This window comes from Rhincodon typus, chromosome 9 (genome assembly GCF_021869965.1).
Source record: "Rhincodon typus isolate 14 chromosome 9, sRhiTyp1.1, whole genome shotgun sequence".
Classification (NCBI taxonomy): domain Eukaryota; kingdom Metazoa; phylum Chordata; class Chondrichthyes; order Orectolobiformes; family Rhincodontidae; genus Rhincodon; species Rhincodon typus.
In genome coordinates this window covers 88,459,465-88,467,748 of record NC_063340.1, presented here as the reverse complement: position 1 = coordinate 88,467,748, position 8,284 = coordinate 88,459,465, and the positions used below count along the sequence as shown (strand labels likewise).

Genomic DNA, 8,284 nt, shown 5'->3' with positions numbered 1-8,284 from the left:
GTGTTAATATAGTATTCCCCATTGTTGCAGCTCTCCTCCAACTTTATCCACCTTGCTAGTTGTCACCTCATAAAATTAAAGCATATTTTTCAAATGCAATTTTCCCTTCAAAAATCCATATTGAATCTGACAATGACTTTAGGACTTCCAAAGGACATCATCTCATCATTAAAAGTAGATCCTTGTACTTTCCTATGTTCATTCCTCGTCACTTCTCTGTGCCTCAGCATACTGATCTAAAGAAAATCAGCCTGACTAGTTCCCTGATGTTGTACTCCATAAGGTTACTGAAAATTAGGTTTGGTTATTCTTTGTGATGATAAAAATGCATGTGATTGTTGTATTACCCTTGTTATGTGTATCTCTAATTTCCACATAAATACTCTGCCCCACACTATAACCAGCATTGGATGTCTATAGTTGCTGTAGTTTTCCTGTTTGGACATGTTGTGATACACTTTCACGGCAGGTAGGATTTAAACCCAGATAGTCTTGCCCAGAGGTAGGGATACTACCACTGCACCACAAGACCCTCCTGCTGGGTCACAGCAGTGACCGTATCAATGTTTTTAAGCTCCTTCAAAACTGGTTTCAAGCTAAAATCTTTTGACCCGTCTGTGTACTGTAATTTTGAGATTATTTTGCTTCTGTGCCACTCATGGTTGCTCAAGGCCTCCGTCCCCTTATGGCTGCTTAACGTCGAGAGGCAATTACCAAAGCAAAAGGCATATTAGCCTTTAATGTGAAGGGGATGGAATGCAAATGTCAGGAAGAGAAGTTAAGATTATGTAAGGCCGTACTGAGACCGTATACCCCTTAAAAATCACAAATGAGCATCCTCTGGGTTACAGGATTCCGAAGATTCACAAGCTCTGAGTGAAGATATTTCTCCACAGCCCCATACTAAATAACAAGCTGAGACCAAGGTTCGAGTACTAGACTCCAGTCAAGCCAAGGAGTGTCTCATAATTATTCAGAACATAAGGATTAGGAGTACGAGTAGGCCATCTGGCCCCTTGAGCCTGCTCTGCTCAATAAGATACACTCATGGTTGATCTCTTTGTGGATCAGCTCCACTTACCTCCCTACTCCCCAATCTCCTTAATTCCTTTACTGTTCAAAAATCCACCTACCTTTGCCTCAAAAATATTTAGCAAAGTAGCTGCAACTGCTTCACTGGGCAGTGAGCATTCTTTCGGAATTACTTGTTGTACCTGCATGTCGATGGGGTCTTTTGTTGCATTGGGTAGTGTCCCTGCCTCAGAGTCAGAAGCACTGGTGCCACCCCAGGACTTGAAGGCCAAGGAAGGTGTCATCCTAATGCAGTTCAACACTCACCAATGGCAACCTGCAAGAGCGGGCAAGATTCCTGGTGAGCCACATGGTGGAAAAATATTTGGAGATTCTATCATCACCATCTGCAGCTCCAGATTACAACATACATGTAAATGTAGATGTTTCCACAGCAAATTAAATTCGCAGGGTGAACTCTCAGATACCACCAACACCACTTCATGCTAAATTTCTGTAACTTTCGTACAATGACATCTAAAATCCTCTTCCCATCAATATGCACTTGTCGCTTAATTTTCAAAAGAAAACATGCCACTTTTCTATTCCTCCACCCAAAACAGATATTTTATACTTCATCACCTTATATACAATCTGCCACCTTTATGCCTACTCATTGGAACTTCCTGATTCTATTCCATCCTGTGTGTCACCTACTCATGGCTCTCACACATTCACATCTATCATAAGCAAACTTAAAAACATCATTAGAGACAAAATAAACTGCAGATGCTGGTATCCAAGGTAGACACACTGGAGGCGGGGAGAACACAGCAAGCCAGGCAGCATCTGGAGAAAAGAAGCCAACGTTTAAGGTATTACCCTTCTTCAGGACTAAGTTGCCAACCCGAAAATATCCCATTTATTCCTAGTTTCTGTTTTCTGTCTACTCACCAATTTTCTATCCTTGCTGATATATTATTCCAATGCCTTGAGCCCGAGTTGAATGTTACAACTTACTGTATGACACCTTATTAAATATCATCTGTGTACATTACATCCACTTGTTCTCTGTGATCTTAAATTAATTAATAAAACTGGAGTTAAATACTAGTTTAATTATGAAACTACCGGCTTGTCATTAAAGACCCATCTGGTTCATTAATGCCCTTTAGAGAAGGAAGTCATCTCTCCCTATGTCTGGTCAACCATGTGACACTGGATCTACAGAAATATGGTTGGCTCTTAGCCAGCTTCTGTAAAGGCTGAGCGAGCCAGTTGTGGCAACATACCACCAAATGCTCGAAGGCAAACGCGAATGGCCAATAATTACTGGCCTTTCCAGTGAAGCTCAAGTCTCAAAAGAAAATTTTAAAAATTATCAAGCTATTTATATCCTGAAAAATACTCTAACAGATTAGTTAAGAATATGATTTTCCTTTCATAGAGCAATGTTTAACCCTAATACAACCTTTTGTGAGCTCTGTTATCACTTCTTTATTAATAAGAAGCATTTTGCTAACAAATCATATTAAGTGAAATGACCAGTAGTCCCCTGCCTTCTCTGTCCCTCCTTTCTTGAAATGCAGGGGTGTATTTAATACCTTCCCATCCTGGGATTGTTCCAGAAAGTAAGAAAACTGGGAGGATTAGAAGCTCTACCTATACCATTCCTGTAGTCACTTCGTCTAAAATCATAGAATGCAGATCTTTGGGTGAAATAGAGTTTTCAGTCCCATCAATGATGTGTTGCTTTTCTACACCAATGTTAATTACTATGAGTTCCTCACTCTCTTACCTCTTGACTATTTCTAGTCTTTTCTTCATGTCTTTTGCTTTGAAGATGACCACAAAATATTTGCTTGCCGTCTCTGTCATTTCCTTATCTCCCATTATAATTTCTCCCACTTCTATCTGTGACATTACCTTCTCTGATTCCTCCACTATCAACATTCTGTAAACATTGACTGGATGCTGAACTAGATTAGCCATATAAATAGGATGGCTACAAGAGCAAATCAGAAGCTAGGAATCCTACAGCAAGTAACTCTCCTCCTGACTGCCCAAAGCCTGTTTCCAAGGCACAAATCAGGAGTGTGATGGAATGCTCCCCAGTGCTGAGAATAAACTGAAATCTTTCCTCCATGGGGAGCAGATTCCATTCATTTACTTTTTTCTATACTTCTCTCTTCAATCTCCTCTTCACTTTCTCCATTCTGAGGAGAACAACCTTGGCTGTCTCTGTCCAGCTACAAAATCCCTTAGGCCTGAGACATTGAATTAAGTATGTCCTTCAACTTCCCCAATATCTTCACATCCTTTTTTTAAAATTGGGAATGCCCAGAATTGAACACAGTGTTCCAAATGAGGTGAAACAAGAGTGTTATAAAGGAATTGCCTGACCTAGGTACTCTATAGCTGCAATATGGGTTCCATTTGCACAATCAAATGTTTTGTTGGCCGTCAGAGGTTGGTTCAACAATATCTCCAAGTCTCTCTTTCTCCTTGAACCCCCTTTAAAAGGCAAATGGAATTTTAGCATTTTGCTAAAGGAATAGAGTGTAAAAGTAGGGAAGTGTTACTGCAACTGTACAAGACATTAATGAGACTGTGCCTGGAACACTGCACACAAGTTTGGTCCCCTTGTTTGAGGAGGGATATAATTTCAGTGGATGCAGTTCAGAGGAGGTTCAATAGATTGACTCCCAGGGATCAGGGGTTTGGCGTATGAAGAGAGGTTGTGCAGTTTTGGCCTGTACTCTCTGGTGTTTAGCAGAATGAGAACAGATCTAATTGAGGTGCATAAAATGCTAAAGGCCATTGACAAAATATTTGTAGAGAGGATGTTTCCTCTCTTGGGACCATCTAGAATGAGAGGTCATAGTTTTAGGATAAGGGGTAGCAGATTTAAAGCAGAGATGGGGAGAAATTATTTCTCTCAAGAGTGACAATCTGTGGAATTTATTGCCTCAGAATGTGATAGATGCTGGGACATTGGGAAAATTGGAGGAGATGGACAGATTTTTAATTAGCAACAGGTCGAAGGGTTATGGAGAGCGGGCAGAAAGGTGGAGTTGGAGCCGAGATGGGATCAGCCATGATTGTATTAAATGTTAGAACAGGCTTAAGAGGCTGAATGGCCTAATTCTGCTCCAGGTTTTCATATTCGTATGTTAAATGGAACTATTTCAGATGTATTGTTTCTGCTTGTGTTTTCTGTTAACAGAGAGGATAAAAAGTATCTAATACCTCTGTTTTGTGTGCATGTGTGGTATGGACAAGATAAAACCAGATAGCATCCATTCTCTTGCGTCTGACCTTCTGGGGCAGTTTCTTTTTTATTTCGCCGTTAGCTCCACATCCAGAGGATAAACATACAAACCTAGCAACATTTCCAGCCTGGGTTCCAGTTACTTTAAGACTGGAAATCATTAGCCTTAGAGCATGGCTCAAGAAGAAAATATCTAAACGGTGCGCTCTGAGATTAGTTCGAAAAGTTCCCAATTCTCAGGATACAACAAAAGGGCTGCATTTGTGATGAAATGGTAAAACTATCATTTCAGATCAAGTTGTTAAATGTGTGTGTGTCTGGTTCAATAAAGGGGCCGCCTCCCGCACCGTCAATACTTTGGAAAGATCTCGCACTAATTGCAATGCATCAGCTCAGACCATGTTGTTCTTTCCCGCCCCCTCTGTCCCAAACCCATTCCCAAAATCGGCAGGGGAAAGACAAAGTTCTTCCGATTTGCGTAAGACCAATAAATTCGCCAGTCGAAGGGATTCCTCCGCGTTGCCAGGTTGTCCCCTGTTTTACTTTAGGATCCATAGCGAGTATCCCAAGGAAGTCTATTGACTGGAATCCCAGCGATAAGCATTACCGCATCTGAAGTTTTGTATTCCCGCTTTGCTATGCAGTTATGTCGAGACAGGTCACTGTGGTCAGACCTTGGACAGGAGAGAGCCTGCTGGATTGGATTTCATTCCTGCAATTGACAATTTTGCTGCAGTTTCCCCTTATCACATAAAGCAACAATAAGCCCTTCTGCTGTTTTAAGAGTCAGTACTGAACGGGGTCTGAAGGCGGTCATAGAGAAGCCCCGGACTGATTTACCCCCTGCGATGCAGACAACTTTCTTAATTTCAACGCATGAAGGAGAAATATGGAGTAGGGGGTGGACGGGTTGGGGGGGCGCATTAGAGAATCATTATTCTATCTACGTTAGTAGGAGAGAGGGTAGGGGATATGGGAAGGCGGTTGTTTAAATTCGGGTGGTGTTGAGCGCTGAACAAAATTAATGAATCGTTGAAGAAGACATGACTATAATTTGCAAATATTTAAATCCTGTCATTTGGAAGACCTTTCGCTAACAATTACAGATTAGGAGCAAAAAAAAAGAACATTGCAAAGTCCCAATTCTGCTCGAAGTTCTGGAATTAAACAGTCCGAAGTTTTTAATCCAACTCCATATAAGTGGATTTAAACAAAAACAGATTGGGTTTCTTTCCCGCAACTCTAAAGGGCAAATTAATTGAGAGAAGGTTTTGCAGCAAATGATGGGTGTAGGTGTTGAAAATCTCAAAGTAAAGATTCAGGCTGTTTGGGACAATTATTTCTGTCCGATTCACTGTTAAACTCTGAACTGTGTCTGGAGTCCTCAGACTTGGCTTGAAGAATATTGTATGAAGATGATGATGGCATTAGCAATGGAATGTAATTACGTTAGACAAGTATGCGAAATGTTGGCTGCCTTTATTCAAATCAGATATTGCATGATCCCACTATGACATTCTTCTTCCCTTTTCACGTTTACCCCCTCCCTCTCAAAGTCTCGTTTCGTAATGGTTTACGAAAGCGGCATTTTTTTTTGCTGTTGCATAGGCTATAGAATAGGTCAGTATTAAGCTGGGCTTTCCAACATAGGATCGTCCCATTTCAGTCAGGCACAGAGGGAGAGAGAGACTGCAGAAGAGAGTCAGTCGGCTAAAAGGACTTCCCCAAGTTCCCCAACTCAATCCCTGCCTCTCAGCGCTAACCTCCGTCTACAGGAATTCCCTGTCTGCACAGGTTTGCTGTTCGTTCTTTCACCACAGGGTTTAATGCAAGCGATTTTATTTTCTAAAAAGATTTCACTCCTGCCTGTGTGTCTCTAACGTGAGGAGGAACTTTATTTATAAATTTGAATGCATTTCGTGATGTACATACATATATGGAAATTTTAAATGAAGCGTGGTTGTATTAGAATTAATGTTTTGTCTAATCTCTCAATGCAGTGAGCCTGAATTGAGATACAATTAGTGAGTGCCAGCAACTCACTGCAATAGTTTACCTTGTGCTTACTGTCCGGTTTTATTTTAAACTACCTGATACTTTTTTTTTCCTATTTGGAACGCGCGATTTGCTTCCAGTTTGGAGCGTAAATCGTAGGAACTCATTGAGATACTCTCGAGTTATCCCTAGAAAGTTTATTCTGCTCTTGTGAAACAGGAACAAAGAAACAGCTGTGGGCTCACATTTATTCTCAGTGAGGAAAAAAGCCCCAGAACTGATCCTCGACTGAGAGTACTCCACGAGTGAGCCGCTGGGGTGGGGCAGATTGAGGAGGATGAGAGAGGGGGCTACTCTTAAGAGAGGGGCTGGCAAGCAATGAGGGAGATTCGGTACATAGTCCGCTCTGTAGCCTTTGACGTCCAGTCTCCATCTCCCCGCCTCTCTCTCACACACACAGGCAGACAGACATGCAATCACACAGATATAAACACACAGTCACACATACACAAATATAAACAGGCAAACACGGACGCACAATCGCACCGACATGAACACACAAAGGAAGAAACAGAAAGAGACAGACACTGACAGATAAACACATGATGTGGAGGTGCCGGTGTTGGACTCGGGTGGATAATGTCAAAAATCACATCGACACAGATACAACGATGTCAAGCTGTAGACGGACCTGTTCGTCTCACAGTTTGTAAAAGTTACCTGTAATCATGAGAAGTTAGAAACAAGTTTAATATAATGACTGGTCATGACGGTATAGAGTTTAACTCTAATCTGCTGTCCAATGATCCAGGAAAAAAACTCACAAACTTTTAACTTTGAACACTTTTTGGTTTGCAATGTAATTTGTTGTCGGAAACCCCTTTTAAATATAGTCACTGCTCGGCTGCTTGACGTCTTTGATACAGGGACAGCGCTGTGTGTAAATCCGTTGGCTATCATTTTCATTCTCCGACATAAACGGAGAGTTTATAGACCGGGCTACTCCTCCACGTGTAGTCAGGGAGATTCTGAGAGCACTCCGTCTGAACCCCTGCTGGTTCCTGGGTGCAGATCCGCGGTCTGGCCGCGAGGCGGCGGTGTCACACCAGCTCACAACCGAAGCAGGAGACTTGGATTTTTAAAGCCCAACTTAAAAAAAAACTTCTCCCTCTTTTCTTAAAAAAAGTATTTTTTCTAATATCAGTCAGTGAAATATAACGCGGACTGCCACCAAGGTATAAAAGACAATCACTACGAAATATTAAATTTAGTTTTTCTGTCTGTTCGTTATTTGAAATAAAAAAAAATTGGAGCAAAATATCTGTGAATTGTGTTTGAGTTGGAGTCTTGAACCGACATGAGAGTGATATTATAGACCCAGTTTTCGGTTTTACCTGCTACCAGAACAGCGTATGTGTTCTAAAACTCCCGGTTATTTCCCACTTTGGACTGCGTGACTGAATGTCGTTGTAAACTTGCTATCAGAGCAAGGGTCACCATAATGTTTTTAAGCAGTTTTGGTGGGGATAAAGAGGGGAGCGAGCTAGTTCAGAGAGTTCCTACTATCTCTAGTTCAGAGATTATTGCTTTAGGAATAAATGTACAACATAGAGAAAGGGAGTTGTGAATCTGAAAGAGACGTCGGGCGAGAGATAAACTGCAGGGTTCTCGAGTCTGCGAAAAAAATTCACTCGAAGGGTAGGTTAACATCAGAGACTGGTGACCCTCAGGTTAAACCATCACCAGTCGTTCCTCTTCAATGAGAGAGCAGCCCTGTGGTCTGGTAGGACGAGGGCGACTTCAAGGTTAGTTTTGTTTTATCAGAACTCGGTGTCCGTCTGTGTGTGTGTCTGTGTGTGTTAATGTGTGTGTTTGTGTGCGTGTGTGTATGTGTGTCTGTGTGTGTGTATGTGTGTGTCTGTGTGTGTGTTTGTGTCTGTGTGTATGTGTGTCTGTGTGTGTCTGTGTGTGTTTGTGTGTTGTGTGTTTGTGTCTGTGTGTGTGTGT

General features: G+C 41.7%; 1 protein-coding gene across 1 annotated transcript in view; it reads left to right on the top strand.

The window, feature by feature from the left end:
• The first annotated feature begins 5,924 nt into the window (after positions 1-5,924).
• The window catches only part of LOC109915609 (collagen alpha-1(XII) chain-like), a 259,058-nt gene continuing 256,698 nt past the window's right edge, over positions 5,925-8,284 (top strand). The window contains exon 1 of the mRNA XM_048601391.1: positions 5,925-6,076. The gene's annotated coding sequence lies outside the window, so the exon portion shown is untranslated. The remainder of the gene's footprint in view (positions 6,077-8,284) is intronic.